We start from the raw sequence: 18189 nt of genomic DNA on the forward strand, positions 1-18189 counted from the left end.
CAAAGCCAGCCCGAGGAGGAAGTCTGTGAGACTCTAATCTCCTAACCAAATCTCTAACCAAAGAAGAAAAAAAGCCAGAAGTAAAGCTGTGGCTCAGGTGGTACAGTGCTATTCTTGAGCAATAAAAGCTCAGAGACAGTACCCAGGCCCTGAGTTCAAGCCCCAGTACAGGCATACACACACAAAAAAATGTCCTTCTCATTCCTGGTATTATTTCTTTATTTGAGGTCCACTTGATCTAATATTAATGTACTCATTTTGTTTTTCTGTTTTTTAGTGTCAGCATGGCATATCTTTCTCTATGATTTCACTTTTTTGTGTGTGCTGGTACCAGGGCTTAATAGAACTCAGAGCCTTGTTATTCTCATTGGGCTTTAATTGCTCAGCAAGTCCTCTACCACTTGAGCCAGGCCTCCAGCCCTGCTTTCTTGCTGGGTAATTGGAAATGTAAAAATCTCACAATGACATTTCTGCCCAGGCTGGCTTTCAACTGAGATCTGTGGATCTTACCTCCTGAGTAGCTAGGATTACAGGTATGAGCTACAGTAGGCTCATGCTCCATATTTTTTACTTTTAACCTCATTGTCTTTATATTTGAAATGGTTTTCTTTTAGACAACATATAAATATGCCATTTTATTCAATCTGATAAATTTGGCTATTCTTTAGAGTGTTTCAAGTATTTACATTTACTGTTGTTAGTAATATGGTTAAGTTTGAGTTTAAATCTACACCTGGCTACTAGTATTTTATTTGTCCCATCTACCTTTTGTTCTTTTTCATCCCATTTTTCTTGCTTTCTTTGGAACTAGGCTTTTTATGATTCAATTTTGTCTTTCATTTTTATTAATTGTAACCTTTCTAATTTGCATTTCTGTTTGTTTTGGTGATTGCTTTCAACTTTACAATTTATATCTTCAATTTCCAAAGTCTGCCTTCAAATATTATCATAAATATTCTAAGAAACTTATAGTAGTATAATTCCATTTACCACTGAGCTATTATTTTGCATTTTGATTCCATCTATACACCAACAGTACGATGTTATTTTTTTGCCTTAGTCAATAACTGTTTTTAGACAATCATGCTTTAGCTACAACTCATTTATATGTACCATTCAACAGTTTCCCATCACTACAATCATTTCATTACCTCCCACATACCCTAAAAACCCATGCATAGTTGCAAGTTTCTCTTTTTCCTGCCAATTTCGACTTAGTGAATTGCTTGTCTACTTTCTGTCTTTGTAGATTTGCTTATTGTAAACAGTTTATATAATGTGTGGTATCTTGTGACTTTTTTTAAAGATAGTATCAGTGAGGCCCAAGCTAGCCTCAAACTTGCTCTTCTCCAGCCTTAGCCTACTGGGATTTCAGGCATGCAGAACCACACACAACATATTTTCTTCCCCTGCTTTAATGTTTTAAGGTTCACCCATATTGTTACAGGCATCAATACTTTATTTCTTTGTTACTGAACAATACCATATTGTCTAAATGAAACCTACATTGATTTTTCATACTAGCTGTTTTAAATAATGTTGCTGTGCTGAAGTTTTTGCACAGGTATGTGCTTTCCTTTCTCTTGAGTATATGCCTTGGATCTATGCTCATCTTTCTGAATAAGTGCCAGACTGTTTTCCAAAATGGTGACACCATTCTGTGTTGCTAATAGCAGAATTGTGAAGGCTTTAGTTTTTTCATACCTTTGCCAACATATGTAATTATGTAGAGTTTTAATTGTAGGCATCCTAATGAGTATGAAGTGATATTTCATTATGGTTCTGGCTTATACTAGTGGCTAATTACTACTCTAAAGGCTGATAAGGACCAGTGATATGAGTAGAGGCCATTTGTATATCTTCTTTGGGATAAAATCTATTCAAGTCTTCTGTCCATTTTTAATTGGGTTTTGTCTTTTAATTGAATCATAAATATTCTTTATTGTAGACAGAACTTTATCCAATATACAGCATGCAAATGTTTTGTCCCACTCTTTAGCATTGCCTTCATTTTCTTTTCTTTTTTCTTTTTTTGTTGGTCGTGGGGCTTGTACTCTGGGCCTGGGCGCTGTCCCTGAGCTCTTCAGCTCAAGGCTAGCACTCTACTGCTTGAGCCACAGCACTACTTCCAGTTTTCATGGTCTTTTCCTGCCTGGGCTGGCTTTGAACCGAGATCCTCAGATCGCAGCCTCCTGAGTAGCTAGGATTACAGGCGTGAGCCACCAGCGCCCCAGCGTGTCTTCATTTTCTTGACAGTGCCCTTTGCAATGTAGAAGTCTTCAATGTTGATGAGGTCTACTTTATTATTTCTTTTGTTACATGTGTTTTGGGTGTCATATAGAACCACCATTGTCCATTGAAGCCCACAAAAGTGTGTACCCATATTTTTCTTCTAAGACATCTATAGTTTTAGCTTTTACATTCGGATTTGGTCTCTGATTCATTTTGAGTTAATTTGTGAGGAAGGGGTCATGCTAGTCATCTTTTCATCACAATAATGAAATACCTGAGGTAACTGAATTAGAGAAAACTGTTAATTTTGGATTGCAGTTTTGGAGGTTCTAGTCTATATTCGGGTGGACCTATTGCTTTGAGTCTCTGATGGTAGGCCAGAAAGCAATGGTGTTTTATTCAACTATGAGCCAACTATAAGCCAAGAAACAGGAGACAGAAATCCCACAAGGATGTGTCCGTATGAGCTAAGGACCTACCACCATGAGGCCTTCTCCTCCTGTAGGTCAGTAACAACTCCTAATAGTGCCACCCGGGGATCAAGTCTAACAGTGGATTTTGTGGGCTAATAAGTTCAGCATCCAAACTCAAGCAATATATAGCTGTTATTTTCATGTATACATTCCATTGTTTCAGCACCATTTGTTCAAAAAGAATATTTCTTCTTCCATTAGATGATCTCTACGTCCTGTTGAAAGTCAGTGAATGAAAGTGAATTTATTTCTAAGTCCTCAATTACATTGCTTGACCCTTGTACCTGTCTTTACAACACCTTACTATCTTGGTCTTGTAGTACTGGGGCTTGAACTCAAGGTCTGGGTACTGTCCCTCAGCTTTTTTCACTCAAGGCTGGCACTCTACCACTTGAGACAACTCCGCTTTGGCTTTTTGGAGATAAAAGTTTCACAGACTTTCCCTCCTATGCTGATTTCTAGTTATGAGCCTACCTCAGCCTTCTGATTAGCTAGGATTACAGGCATAATGGTTTGTAAATTTTGAAATTAGAAATCAGAATTGGTTCAAGATTGGCTATTCTAAGCCCCTTGATTTTTTTTTCCCTAATGATTTTTAGGATCCAGTTGTCAGTTTCTGCAAAGAAGCTAGCTGGTATGCTAATGGGGATTGCAGTGAACCTGTAGATAAATTTAGAAAACAATTTATCATTACAATATTTAGTCATCCAATTCATAACGCAGGATGCCTATGACTTATGTGATGCTTTAAAAAAGTAGTTTGTAGTTTCCAATGTACAATCTGTACTTTTAAACATTTAGTCCCCAGTATTTTGGTTTTTTTGGCAACACTTGGATTTGAATTTGGGGACTCGCATTTTCTAGGATGACACTCTACCACTTGAGTCATTCTGCTAGGCCTTTTATTGCTGGTTGTTTTTTTATTTTAATGTATTTAAATTGTTACAATAAAGGTGATATGCAGAGGGGTTACAGTTTCATCTGTCAAGTAATAAGAACATTTCTTTTTGGACAGTGTCAGCCCTTCCCTCCCTGTCTTCAAATTTTTCCTTCCTATTCCCTCCCCCAAGTTGTATAGTTTATTTTCCACCTACTGTCTAGTGAATACCACTGCTGCATCTGTTCACCCTTTTTTTTGCTGTTTTTTTAATTTTTATTTATTATTATTTTATTTATTTATTATTATTATTTTTTACCAGACCTGGGACTTGAACTCAGGGCTTGGGCACCATCCCCTGAACTTCTTTTGCTCAAGGCTAGCACTCTACTACTTGAGCCACAGCACCGCTTCTGAATTTTTCTATTCATGTGGTACTAAGGAATTGAACCTAGGGCTTTATGCATGCCAGGCAAGCACTATACCACTGAGCCACCTTCCCAGCCCCTTGCCGGTGATTTTTGAAACAGGGTTTCACAAGCTTTTCTGCCTGACTTACCTTGAGTTTTGGTCCCCTTACTCTCAGTCTCCTGACCAGCTAAGACTACAGGCCCACAGTATTCGCCCTTCCCCACCCAATACTCTGTGAAGTTGAATTATTTTCTGATTTTGCTTTTGGAAAGTGTTTAGGAGCATGACTGATTTTTTTTAAATTTTATTTTATTTTATTTGAGAACATACTGTACAGAGGGGTTACAATTACATGGGCAGGATAATGCATACATTTCTTACCAAGCATTGCAGCCTCCTCCTTTGTTTACCCTTCACCTCCCTTCCCAGCCTCCCCCCTCCCCCCCACCCAATCATACCCCCCTCCCCCCCCACACCGACATTGTAAAGCTGGTTTTGATATGACATTTTGTACTTCTCATTGTTGCAACAGGTCCACCTGAATCCTTAAACGACTTGTTTGTCCCCATCTCCTCCACATGTTATACTGACATCAAATATAGCGAAAGCGGGGGTTACACTGTGGGGGAGGGACATACAAAGCAACAAAGAAATAATCTTATAAATGCGTTAGAAACACAAGGACCATGACTGATTTTATATGTTGATCTTGTATCTTGCAATCGTATGGAATTTGATCATTAGTTCTATAGACTTAGGAAAGATATTTGATTTTCTTAGATGTCACACATGACTTTACATTTTCCTCTCTAATCTGGATGGCACTTATTTCATTTTCTTGCCTAATCATCTTGACTAGAACTTCCAGTATAATAGATTTATCTTGATTTTAAGGAGAAATTCATTTGGTCTTTTCACCTTTAATATGTTAGTTGTGTATTTTCATACATTCTCAGAGGAAATCCTTTTCCATTCCGTTGCCCGGGCTGGCTTTGAACCGCGATCCTCAGATCTCCTGAGTAGCTAGGATTACAGGCGTGAGCCACCAGCGCCCGGCTACAATAACAATTTTTAAAGGAAAAACATCTTTTACTTTCTAGAAAGCTAAAGTGAAATTTTGGCTTATCATTTCCTTTGAGATTCCATAGTTCTTAAAGTTTATTGGTGTATTCCATTGCATTTACATGAATTAAGAAATTAGGGTAAAGATAATAAGGTGGCAACACATACATAATAATACTTTGCCTACAAAGATCTAAGTATAGGAATTAAAGCCAATGGAGATGAACCAATGAAAAGTTCTGCCACCTCCTCAATCTTTTTATCCCTATGGAATTCCAGTCACATGTGTAGAGTGCTTCATACTGCTGAACAATTCACTGAGGCTTTGGATTCTCTTTGTTTGGTGTTTTTTTCTGCCCCCCCTCTATATATAAACACACATATATCAATATTTTCTTCTTTATGTTAGTGTTTTATAATATATACTCCAAAATAATATTCATATTCTCTTTTACGTAATATATATTATATACATATAAATATACATATATACATACATATGTATTACACACACACATACACACACACAGAGAAGGAGAGACAGAGATACCTCTTATATATTCAGGCTGGCTTCAGCTTCCTAAAACCTGGGATTAGAGGTAGACACTACTTTGTCTAGTCTTATTTTGGAATATTTCTGTCTATGGCTTTAAAATTCACTAATCTTCTCTTTGTACAATCTAATTTCATCCCCTGTATTTGGTTTTGTTACAGGTATTTTGCTTTCCTTCTCTAAGTTTGATTTAGGCCTTAAGTATCCCTGCCCTTTCTCTCCTCATCATATTCATATTTTCCTCTACTTTGCTTTAGTTAAGTAAATTCACAGTAGGTCTTTAATTTTTTCTCTGATTCTTTCATTGGCATCATTGGTAGGTGTGTTTCTACTTGTACTTTTTTTTTTTTTACCACAACACAACAAAATGTGTGAGTTTTTTTATACCACCAACTTGACAGCTCTAGAAATGCCCGGGGGGCAAGTGGGCATTCCACACTTCAATTCAGTCCTAATGATCCCTGGAGCTAGTTCAGACCCAACAACTTGTTAAGGGCTCAGGTCCCAGATACGAGTGGCCATAAAATGGGCATTCTCAAAAACCCCTGGCAATTTTCTAGAATGGATCAGGGAGCCCAGGAAAGCTACTTTACTATTACTGGTTTGTTATATAAGATACATCATAGGAATAGCCAACTGGCAGAGGTATAGAGCAAGGTATGGAGGTGGGAGGAGTTTCCATGCCCTCTCCAGGTGTGCCACTTTTCCAGATGTGTTCAGCTACCCCAAAGCCGTCCAACCTCTGCTGATGAGGGATTTGTATGGAGCTTCTACGTGGTCATGATTGTGATTGACTCACTGGCCATTGGCCATTGACCTCAGTCTCCAGCCTCCTTACTCTCCTCCTCAACAGTCTGGGGGTGGGACTATAATCCAGTCCTCTAATCACAATTGGTTCCTTCAGCAACCATCCCCCATCCTGAAGCCACTCAGGATCCACCAAGCATCTGGGTTTATATTAGTATAAGCCCAGATATGGTTGAAAGGGATTTGTTATGAATAAAAGAAAGACACTCCTATCAGGTAATTCCAAGGGTTTTAAAGCTGTGTCAGGAACTGGAGACAAAGGTTAAATAAGTATTTCTTACTATATCACACTAGGAACAGATTATAGTTCCTATTTTCCTTATTTTTTTGCACACTTAGTAATTTCTTTTTTTTTGGTGGGGGGCAGGGGTTACTGGGATTTGAACTTGGGTCCTTGTGCTTGTTAAGCAGAGCTATACTTTGAGCCACACATGCCCACCCTTTTAGTTATTTTTTAGATAAGGCTTTGGAATTTGCTTGGGCCAGACCATGATTCTCCCATCTTAGTACTGCCACATTGCTGAGAGGACCTGTGACTACACTAAGCTTACTGGTTGAAATGAGGGTCTCGCTAACATTTTGTATGGGTAGCATTGAATTCTGATCATCCAGATGTCTGCTTTCTGAGCAGCTAGAATGACATATGTGAGCCACTATGCCTGGCTCTCCCTAGTGATTTTTATGATTAGATACTGGATATTGTTAATTTCATATTTTTGGAGTGCTGGGCTTGGTCTCATCCCTTTGAACAGTATTGAGCTTTGTTCTGGGACACTTGTTAGAAGTCCTTTGTAACTAGCTTGGTTTTTCTCTGAGCTGTGTTAGGGCAGAACCAGAGCAGCATTTAGGCCTAGGACTAATTGGTCCTACTTATTAAAGCACTGCTCTTCTGAGGACTCTGCCTGGTGTCTGAGAGGGAGTTGAGAGGCCTTTCTCTTCTGCTAGGAACACACAGACTATTTCCAGCTTTCTATGACTTCCTACAATTGCTGTGTCTACTCTGCTGGCTGATGGTTCGTTCCCCAGACTTGATTGCTTTTCCTCCCACACAGGTTAGTATTAAGTGACTTGAGGGAAGCACTGTGTGGGTCTCTGAAGTACATCTGTGTGCTCTGTCTCTCACTAACACGTAGGCCTCTCTAGCTCTTGCCTCCCTGTGGTCCATTCCTCTTCCTCAGTATTTTACCGATCAGATTCCAGCAGTCTTAATCTCCTAGAACTCCAATGTCTTATCAGCTCAATGTGACCATAAGGCTCTGAGTTTTTGCTCCAATAACTGTAGCCTGGAAACATTCCCAGTGGTGATTTGGGTCACTGGTGTGGCTCACCTTGACTGCCTCCTTCCCTTGGAGAGTATTGTTCCACACTTCTTTTGCATGGTATTTAAAATGTGTTATTTCACCTGTTTCTGTTTTGTTTTGTTTTATTTTTTTGGTCAGTTGTAGGGCCTGAACTCTGGGCCTGGGCTCTTCAGCTCAAGGCTAGTGCTCTACCACTTGCGCCACAGTGCTATTTCTGGCCTTTTCTATTTATGTGGTGCTGAGGAATCAAACCCAGGGCCTCATGCATGCGAGGCAAGCACTCTATTACTGCGCCACCTTCCCAGCCCCTATTTTACCTGGTTTAAAATTTAAATTCAAATTTAAGTAGTAGGGCACACTGGTGGCTCATGCCTATATAACCCTAGCTACTCTGGATTATGAGATATAAGAATCACTTTTGGAAGCCTGCCAGGCAAATTGAGAGACTCTTATCTCCAGCCAGTAAAACTTCAGAAGCAGAAGTATGGCTCAAGAAATGGAGGGTTGGGAAGGTAGCTCAGTGGTAGAGTGCTTGCCTTGCATGCATGAGACCCTGGGTTGGATTTCTTAACATCACATAAGTAGGAAAAATAAAAAAGAAATGGAGCACCAGCTGTGAACAAAAAAGCTGAAAGCATGAGGCCCTGAGGTCAAGCTCCAGTGCTGGTGCACATGAGAGTTCACATGCATGTACACACACACACACACACACACACACACACACACACACACACACACACACACACACACACACACACACATTGACCCACTGACTGATTGCTGATGGTGCTGCGTTAGATCTTAGGACCTTATGTTTGCCTAAGAAGCATTCTACCAATTGCGCAATGACTTACCCCGCTTTTTTTTGTCTTTAGCTATTTTTCAGATAAGGTCTCATTTCATGCTATTGCCCAGGGCTGACCTGTAATGCAATCCTCCTGCTCTAATACCTGCATGGCTGGGATAACAGGTCCATGCTACCAACTTGTTTACTGAAATGGCATCTTGCTAACTTTTTCTTAGGCTGGTCTCAAACTTTGATCTTCTTGACTCCAGCCTCCCAAGTAACTCAGATTGACTATAAGTGTGAGCCACCATGCCTAGCCTTGGTTTTGAAATATTAAAAAAGGAAGATAAATCTAATTCCTGATCCTCCATTGTGGCTAAAAGCAGAAGTGCCCTTAGTTTTAAGGTCACAGATATAACTACTTAGCCTGCATGAGCCTCCATTTCCCACTGGATGTTACCCAGGCTCCTCAACTCACTGAGCCCAGACCAACAGCTCCACCCTTTAATCTGTTCCTAATCTTCTAGTTCTTGCATTTGGGAACAATCCAACCCCAGATATTAAAGCCACAAATGACCTTTCTCACCTATCCCTGATATCTAAATTAAATCTTTCTTAGCTTTATATTCCTGGTGATTCTTCCATTTGTACCTATCTTTCTCCCCCCCCCCCACACACACACTCCTTTTCCTCCTCCCTTTCTTCCTCTGGCCCCCAGATCACGTTCCCCACCCACCATCTCCCACACTGTTATCAGTCTAAGTTATTACCTCGCTGCTGACAACTGTCTCTTTGCCTCCAGGCCTGTCTTACTCCCATCCATTGGTCACACTGAAGTCAGAGTCATTTTTCCAAAGCATTCCACCTGCTATTTAACATTTCTCAAAGGTTTCTGAAAGCCTGAGTATAGAGCTTCAGCATTCTTCATAGAGACAAAGGCTCTTTATTATTTGGCTCCTGGTTTGCTCTTCAGTATCCTCTCCTGCCCTCTCTCCATTACAAACTGCCCTGGCCCCCCAAATTCACATGCTCGTTTTACATTTCTAGATTTCGCCTATGTGTTACCTTCCATACATAGGGCCCTTCCCTGGTTTTACCTGGTAAACTGCTCATCAGCCTTGAGGACTAGGTATTACCTCCTCCAGGAAGACCACTTGGATATTCTCTATCACGTGCAATCTCCACACATTTACTACTGTGATGATGGATTAGACCTAGGTCAATCGACTGTGACCTGTCTTGCTGTGCTATGTATACTCAGTGGAGGGCTGTGCACAGAGAAGGCACTCAGTGTAAGTGCTCTGACAAGATGAAGACATGCCTGGTAGAATCAAGGAGACCCAAGGTGATTGCCCTCCAGTGGGCCAGGTGTCCCTAGATCTAGCAGACCCCTAGCTGAAAGGCTTAGTACACAGGACCTTCCTCTCAGAGCTGAGCAGTTGTGGACAGGATGATTTATGTTGCCTTCCTGCTCTTCTGCACAGAAGTTACACTCACATGATCCTCACCTACGTGGTTTCTTTATCTTCTACTTCAGAGGGAATCGGTCAGGCCTGCCAAGAACCTGACCTCCGGGAAGTCCTTAGCCTTTGGATTTCTCTGCAGAACTTTCCTCCTGCATGTGGGTCAGACACCACCACAAAGAGCCTTGCATGTCACAGGTCATGCTTGCTGCAATGAGATTTACAATAGGATCTCATGGAGGGCTTTCATAATGGGCTGTGCTGCCCTTCAATGTACTAGGAAAGGTCCCATTCACTCATCCATTTAAGAAGTTATTTCTATGTAGTCATTCAGTTAGAAGCTGCATAAAGGCTATGGCAGTCTTTTTCATTCATCTGTTCTCAGCCTGCAGAGAACGTAAAAATAAGCACTCAATAATTAATTGTTGGGTGAATAATACTAGGTAATGCTTTTGGAAGATGCCAATATACCACACGGGTTTCTAAGCACATATTAACTCAATAGCCAGGATAGAGAGAGGAACTAGAACCATCCTCATTTTGCCGACAGAGAAACTGAGTCACAGAGTGGTTAAGCGAGATACTTGTCACATCATTAATAAGTGATGAATGAGCTTTCAAAGACTTGTACCCAATAGCATTTGAATAAATGTATGAACAAATGCATACGTGAATGGATGTTGTGATTCATAATGTCAACAATAAATAGTGGGGACCAAATGGTTAAAAGTGCGATTCCTAACACAAATAGTGTATCATAAGGTATTCCATAATTGGAATTGTTTGTAGTTCATATAGTCCTATGATATATATTTATGCACAATACTAAGTATGATATTCAATTAAATGTAATAATATTTACATATAGTTTAAACAAAGTGTTATTACTGCATTCCAAGCTATATGTCAAAGGTTTTAGACATTATCTTATTTAAGATTCATAATGTTGTAGAATAGGTGTTAGGATCTCTGTAAATTCTTGTAGTGTAGGGTGAGGGTCAGAGAAGTTAACCTTAAGATCAAAGCTTATTACAGAGAAGAATTCAAACCCAAGTCTACTGAACTCCCTCTCTCTCTGATCTCTTAGGTTCTTGGCCAGCCACTCATGAAGCATGGACTGTCTGTCTTTGACTCTTCAAGATGTTGTTTTCCTAGGAAACTGCCTGTCCCCAGGGCAGCTTCATTTCACAGCCCTACCGAAAGGGGACTTTCAGTTCCTTGGGCAAGCTTCCCAGCTCTTGTCTTGTAGGGAGGGCTGAAGCTGTGACATCTTAGACCCTGTGGTGTATGGTCCTGGCATTTTAGACCTTGAGGGATGCCATATTGGAGCCCAGTCACTAGGAGTGAGTGCACACATATATGCATTTCTGAAGGGCATATACTAGGCGTGGGATTGCCAAGGCTTATATTCAGCTCTGGTAAATGCTGACCAACACTTTCCAGTATGAATCTGCCAGGACTTTCTCCCAGTGCTGTGAGTCCTGGCTACTGTATATCTCCACCAAGATGTGCTGGCTTTGGCTTTTATTTGGGCCATCTTGCTGAGTGTGTCATAGGTAGTATTGTGGTTTTATTTTGCACTTCCCTAGAGAATAGTGAAAGAGAGCATTTTCCCCCGCATTCACATGTTTCTTTTTCGACTGAAATCTATGTGCCTGCTCCTGGTAACCCTTAGTTCATTCAAAAGAAAATTGAAAGCTGTTATCTAAGTCATTCTAGTTAAGAACACAGTTTTTTATTTTCCCCTTCAGGGAAAGTCGATCCTTTTTAAAATAACTTGTGTCTAACTAGAAGACCTTCAAGGAAATGTACATTTGGCTGCTGTTTCCTTTTGTGGTTCTCTCTTTCCTAATCATTTTTTACTCTTTCCACAGACAGCATTTGTATCACTGTTGGGAGGCACTTTTAAAAGACATAACTACATACTGTCCTATAACAGCCATTTTGACAAAGGAACAGCTTACACGAAGGGCTAGGAAGGAAGTCTGCTGATGTCCAGGGCTGGGGCTGCTCTGGGGACTGGGAGTTGTGAGAACTGCAGAACAGATTTTACAGGGAAGGTTGTTTGGATTTGTTTCATGTTGGGTTTTGTTACTGAAGAAAATGATTAGTTGAAAAAATGGATTTAAATTCTTAAGTACTATTTTGTAGAAACTATGGCTGCTATCTATCAGCCTAAGTGACTAAGTTTGTTCTCATGTGGTGATCATATACATTTGTGTAGGCCTATATCCTACAGACATTGTGTAAACAATTATGTCATCTGGATTTTTTCATGTAATACATTTTCCCATAGTATTGTTGGACACAAATCCTGTGTTTAATGGCTATATACTGTTTTATGGGTTTATTGAAACCTAATCATTCTCTTATTTTGGTTATGTCCATTCTAAATGCTTAGTGATGAGCGTCTTAGTATATAAATCACTCTGTGATCCTTCTTAGAACATCTTCAGAGAAGTAAAATTAATGGCTAGTAAAGAAGGAACATCTTTAAAGGTCTTTGATAATGGCCATATTATATTTCCTTTCAGAAAGGCTTCAGTCAGCTCTCTGCAGCAATGTGTGAAATGCTTCCTTCCCTGACTAGTTTTGCATTCTCAATTACAATGTCCTTTGCCTAAGGAACAAAGTGGGTTTTTTTTTAAACTTAATAAAAATTTGTGATTTTTTTTACTCAATAAAATATAGCTTCTGGATTTAGAGACAGGATTAGATAAACTGTCCAACACCTTACAAATGATGAGAAGATGTTCTCTAATACTTTCCACTTACTGTTTGCTTTTGTGCAATCTGTGATCTATCTGTTCTTTGTACTTGTGAAATAAGAATTATAATGTCTTTTTTTTCTCCAAATGGCCAGCAAGTTGATATCTAAAACATTTACTAAATAATTCAATATTTCTTTGATGTTTGGAAAGGTCTTTTTCTGTCATGAGCCAGTATCATTTGTATGCATGGGCCTAGTTCCATACAGCATTGATACATTTGGCCATTCTCCTGTTAGACCACCATTTGGGATACAGATTCTGAATCCAGGCAAAGATTACTGCAGATTCAAAGCAGTTTGACAGTTAATATATCTAGTGCCTCTTTGTTCTGTTTCTTTTACAAATTGTCTTGGATGTCTTAGAAGGTCAGCTTATCTTTACAGATAAATTTTGGAATAAATTTATCCAATCGGAAGAAAAAAAGTCCTATTTTAGTTGTGTGCAGAATGGCATTGAACTAAAAATACATTTGACAAAATTAAAAGATTATTCAGGAACAGAAGATGTTTCTCCTTTTATCAAGGATGTGTGTAGGTAATAGTTAATAGTCCATTCTATTAGTTTTTGTTTGTTTTTATACATGTCCAAGACTTTTCTTGTGGTGTTTTCTGGATATGTTATTTTTTTCTATTGCTCTTGTAAATGGAATCTTTTTAAATTACATTTTTAACTGGCTAGCTCTGCTATGTAGGAAAAACCATTGATTAATTATAGCTACTGCATTATAAAGCAAAACAACTGGTCTATTTATTGGTTTTAATGGTCTTTCAATTCATTCTATGAGATTTGCAAGGTAGAAAGTCATGATAGGCAAATAATGATCAGTTTATTTTCTCCTAAAAATTACATGAAAAAGCATTACTATATTGGCCACAAATTACACATAATTTTAAGTAAAGACAATTTTAAGATAATGGTAAGCGAACACATTGATGTTCTTAGTTTACTAATAAATTTTTCAACCATAAATTTTCAAATATTTTTGGTATCTGTTAAAATGTCAATTATCTTCTATTTTTTAGTGATCTGCTAAATAGATATACTAACATTAAACCATCTAAATAGACATACAATATTAAACCATCTTTCCATTTATAGAGTAATCTCTATATAGTATGTTATGGTTTTTTAATTTACTTCTAAAGTTGATTTGTTAATTTTTAGTTAGAATATTAGATATACTTTGATAAGTGAGATTGTTTTATAAGAGAGTTTTAGATTTGGGAAAAGTCCCATATCAGTGTTTGATTAAGTTTAAAATGTTAGTTGGATCTTTTCTGCGTTTCATTGACTAGCTGCCCTAACCCAATCTTGTTCTGGCAGCTTTCTTGTCTGGAGGAGCTTAGCACCACTTTCAGTTTCTCCTATTTGTATTGAGCCAGTGGACTTCCTATTTTTTTTTTAATTTTTAGTTTTGAGAATTTTTAAAATATTTTCACAGAAATTCCATTTTGTTGAGATTTTTACATGCCCCTCCCAGGCCTGAGCAAGTGGGGGGGAGAGATGTATGTGTGTTATATATGGTTGCAGTGACTCAATCACCCATGTCCATCAAACAAATTGAGATGCATACCCGTGAGCCAGTAGACATGTCATGTACAAGACAGCATGCCGTGTGTGTATATCCAAGCATGCATGTCTCTTCTGGCATACCTGTGTACATATGGAGTTATATTCCACCAGATGCATGTATATCTATGTCCCTTCCTATCTGGGTCAGCATGCATGCACGTATAGTCTTTGTAGCTATGTAGTCTTTCACTTTGTGTGAACAGTGTGTATGTGTTCCTGTGTGTACTGTACCCAGGTCCATTCGTGTGATGGCTGGATGTGCCTGTGTAAATGTCACTGGGAAGCACAACCCACATCTGATGAAGGGGAGGGCGAAGTTTCCACAAAAGCAGAGCTGCTTTCTGTGCTTATGTGGCCTACTTCCTATCACTTTAAGTAATAGAGGATGCTACAGTGAAGAGAAAGCAGCTGGACAAGGTGGGGCGTGGAGAAAGAAGGGAATCCTTGCTCATTGTAGTTCTGTTTTGGAAATCCTCTGAAGACGGTATGGCTTGGCAGAGTACAGGTGTCTGAAGTGCAGGTTCAAGGAGTAGCCCCACCTTCACATAGCCCATGGGGACGCTGTTACCAGAGGGCTGAAACTTGTTCTGAGCACCAGAGTGAGTCACAGACAGTCAAGCCAAATCTTGATCCCAGACCTAACTGCCTCCCTTGTGTTTACTGGAAAGCCCCTAAACTGAACAGAGAAGGGTGAATAGTAACTCATCACTCCAGGAAGCTGGCTGCTGTTGCCATGGAGATCTGAACACAGCATCTTCTGGGAGAAGAAGAGTGTGGAGTCCAGAGAGAACAAGCTTCATTCAGAGGGAGAGATGGGGGGGGGCAGGCAGTGTGGAGAGGCCTGTCTGTGGACCTGTGTGCTGGAGAGGGACAGAGAACAAATGAGAAAGGGCCTCAAAGAGGGAGGTGTGCATCTCAACATGTCTAATTAACCAGTAAGAAATTGGAACGTGGAGGTGTAGCTCAAATGGTAGAGCACTAGCCTTCAGCAGGAAACACACACACACACACACACACACACACACACACACACACACACACACACACACACACACACGAGAGCACAAAGCCCTCAGTTTCAAGCCTCAGTACCAATCAATTTCTGGGACAGCCAATTACTATGCAGTATTTTTAAGTTGCCTTCTCTACACCCTTTAGGTTAGTGAATGTTATAATAAACTTATCTCTGTGTGTACACAAACATTTATTTTGGCAAGCGGCTTGTTAGCGGTCACTGCTTAAGCTGGCCTTCAACACCGCGTCCATCCTTCTCTACCCACAGCCTGACTTGCTTCCTTTCTGGTACACAGGCGTGAGGAGGGTGAAATAGAACAAGTGTGACCCTGTGGAGCCAGTGGGACCCACTTCTCAGGTTCCACAAGCTGTGGCTTGTCACTAGACCAGTTGTGGCCTCCTCCAGGCCATGAGTAGAAGGACTTAATCTGGGGTCTGCATTCTTTCAGCACTCAGATTTTAGATGTTCAGGCATTGGAGCTGGGCGGGGGGAGGGTTTACATAGGTCTGTAGAGGAGATACAGTCAGTCTTGTCCTGAAGAGAGTGGAGAACAGAAGATCAGTGGAGGCAGGTGTCATCCGGATGGAGCGGTACTTCTCCAACATTTAGAGCACAGCGCTAGTCAGATCTGCATCTGCATCTCGAGGGGAGACATCCTCTTCCCAGGGCTGGGGGTAGGGCAGTGCTCAAGAATCCAGAGTGTGCTAGGGGTAGTGAAGCAAAGGACTTCAAGGAGAGAAGAGAGAATTCAGGGCAGAGGTGGGAAAGATGAAGTTGTGGAGGTGGTTGGAACATAGCCTAGGCAGGCCAGCTAGGAGGAGAGAGGGCAGGGGAAAGCAGGAGAGCAGCAGAACATGCATCTTTCCCAGCCCCGTGGAGGGATCTGATTGTGCCGTGTGGGACAAGGGGCTGTGGTAGGAGCCAACAAGAGACTTCAGGAGCAGATGTTACTGGAACAGGCAGAACTGACATGAGGAGACTAGAACGAGGCTGGGGAGAAGTACTCCTTGAACCCAGACAGCAGCATTGGGGCCAGAGGGAGGGGACTTGACAGGAAGACTCCACAGATCAAAGCACAGGGTAAAGAGGAAGGTTGAAGTGACAGCTAGGTTTCTGGGGATGGTAACAGAGTGGATGGTAGGGCCACTCCAAGTGGCCAGAGCACAGGAGGACAGCAGGACTGGAGAGATAGAAGTTTAATTTGAGGCCAGGAGGGGCCAAGATGCATTGAGACCTTAAGGGAGTCATCAGGAAGTAATGGTGGGAGCATCTGTGGATAGATAGAACTGTACAGTACAGAGGTCACAGAACACAGAATTCTAAGTCTCCTAGAACAAGATCCGTGGCACAGTCCTGAAGGGCCAAGAGCTCAAGTACTCATCCTGGCCTCGTTACGGGAAGATGTAGCCCAGATGCTGGGTCCTTCCATACAGGAAAGCTTGAGAATGAGTGGGAGAAGGTTGGCAGCGCTGCTGTCTGCCTTCAGCTAGGACCTGGAGGAAGCAATGATTAGGAGTCCTCAGGGGCATTCCTGGCTCTGCTACCAACTTGCTGTGTGACCTTTGTCCAATCACCACCCACTCCGAGCCTCCGCTTCTTCCTGCGAAAATAAGAAGGTTGGATCAGACTAGAGATTTTCAAATGACATTTGAAGCCAGCCGTGGGGTCATTCCAGAGCGGTCTTTCAGAAAATGTTGGTGGGAAAGAGATAGGGAACTCCAGCTGCTGCCCCAGATCCAGTTTCATCCAGAATGGCTTGCTTTCATGCTTTTCTCTGGCCCCTCCATGGAAAGATGTGCTCTGGATGAAAACCCCTAGGCCAGAGGACCCCCACACTGCCATACACCCCTGGTGTCTGTAAATCCTTGTCAGCACCCATGCTGATGGGACAAAAGAGGAGTGAAGCACAAGAAAACCAGATAACCTCATCACAGACATAGCATGTGAACATCAAGGCCCTCAGCCAACATGGCAGCCACAGCTGTGCTGTTGGCTTCCATAATTCTCAGCTCAGCCTAGTGGTGGCTGATGAAACTCCCCTGATCTCCACCCACTGACTGCTGACCTAGAATGGGGGAGGTCCATTCAGAGAGGCCAGAGATCATGCTGCCTAGCCCTGTGTCCCTTCAGTCCTAGCTCATGTCCTCAAAGATGGGGACTTCATTTCCAAGAAGGTGGTTTTCCTTAGTCCAGGCCACTCTAGGCACCAAGATCCCAGGCTCAAAAACAGTGGGGTTTTTGTTTGGCTTTTTTGGGGGGAGAGGGGCGGGGAGTTCCCAGCAACCTTGCTTCTTCAGGAATAGTTTGGAGGAAGGTCATCTCAGACAGGGCTCCAGCCCTCCAGGAAGACCCTGCCCCCTTGGAGTTCCCTTCCTCCTCTTCCTCTGCTTTCTCCATTCCCAGGACCATGGAGGCTTCCACCGGTTCTCATTTGGCAGGGAGGCCGGATGGGGGCAGGGTGACGACTCTCCATGTTTCCTGACAACAGGCCGGGGGAAGCAAGCACCAATGTGAAGCTGAAGAGAGTCCTGGAGACAGGGGGCGGTGAGCCGGAGGCTGCCCAGGCCACACCCGTGGCCGGGGTATGGCCCTGGGCCTGGGGAGGGTCGCTGTTTGAGAGGAGGACGCAGCTTTATAAAATGACTCCGTAAGTATGGTCTGGGTGAGTGGGGCACAGACCCCCACTCCCCACCTGGGACGGAGGGCGTGGACCAGCCGCAGGCTGGCAGCAGGCAGTAGGGAAACCCAAAGCTTGGGCTGAGGCAGAGATGGAGGCTGGCACTTGGCCTCTCTCGGGGGGGACTCTAGGATGCCCTAGGCCATCAGCTGAGGCCTTTCCTTGAGGGATCCTTGCATACACCTGAG

At 41.7% G+C, this 18189-nt stretch overlaps 1 protein-coding gene across 2 annotated transcripts in view; it reads left to right on the plus strand.

Annotated features, from left to right (window-relative positions):
• The window catches only part of Tub (TUB bipartite transcription factor), an 83833-nt gene that overhangs the window by 23079 nt on the left and 42565 nt on the right, over nucleotides 1-18189 (plus strand). The gene's annotated exons all lie outside the window — the stretch shown is intronic.

Source organism: Dipodomys merriami, unplaced genomic scaffold (genome assembly GCF_024711535.1).
Source record: "Dipodomys merriami isolate MVZ:Mamm:240054 unplaced genomic scaffold, mDipMer1.0.p SCAF_25, whole genome shotgun sequence".
Lineage (NCBI taxonomy): Eukaryota > Metazoa > Chordata > Mammalia > Rodentia > Heteromyidae > Dipodomys > Dipodomys merriami.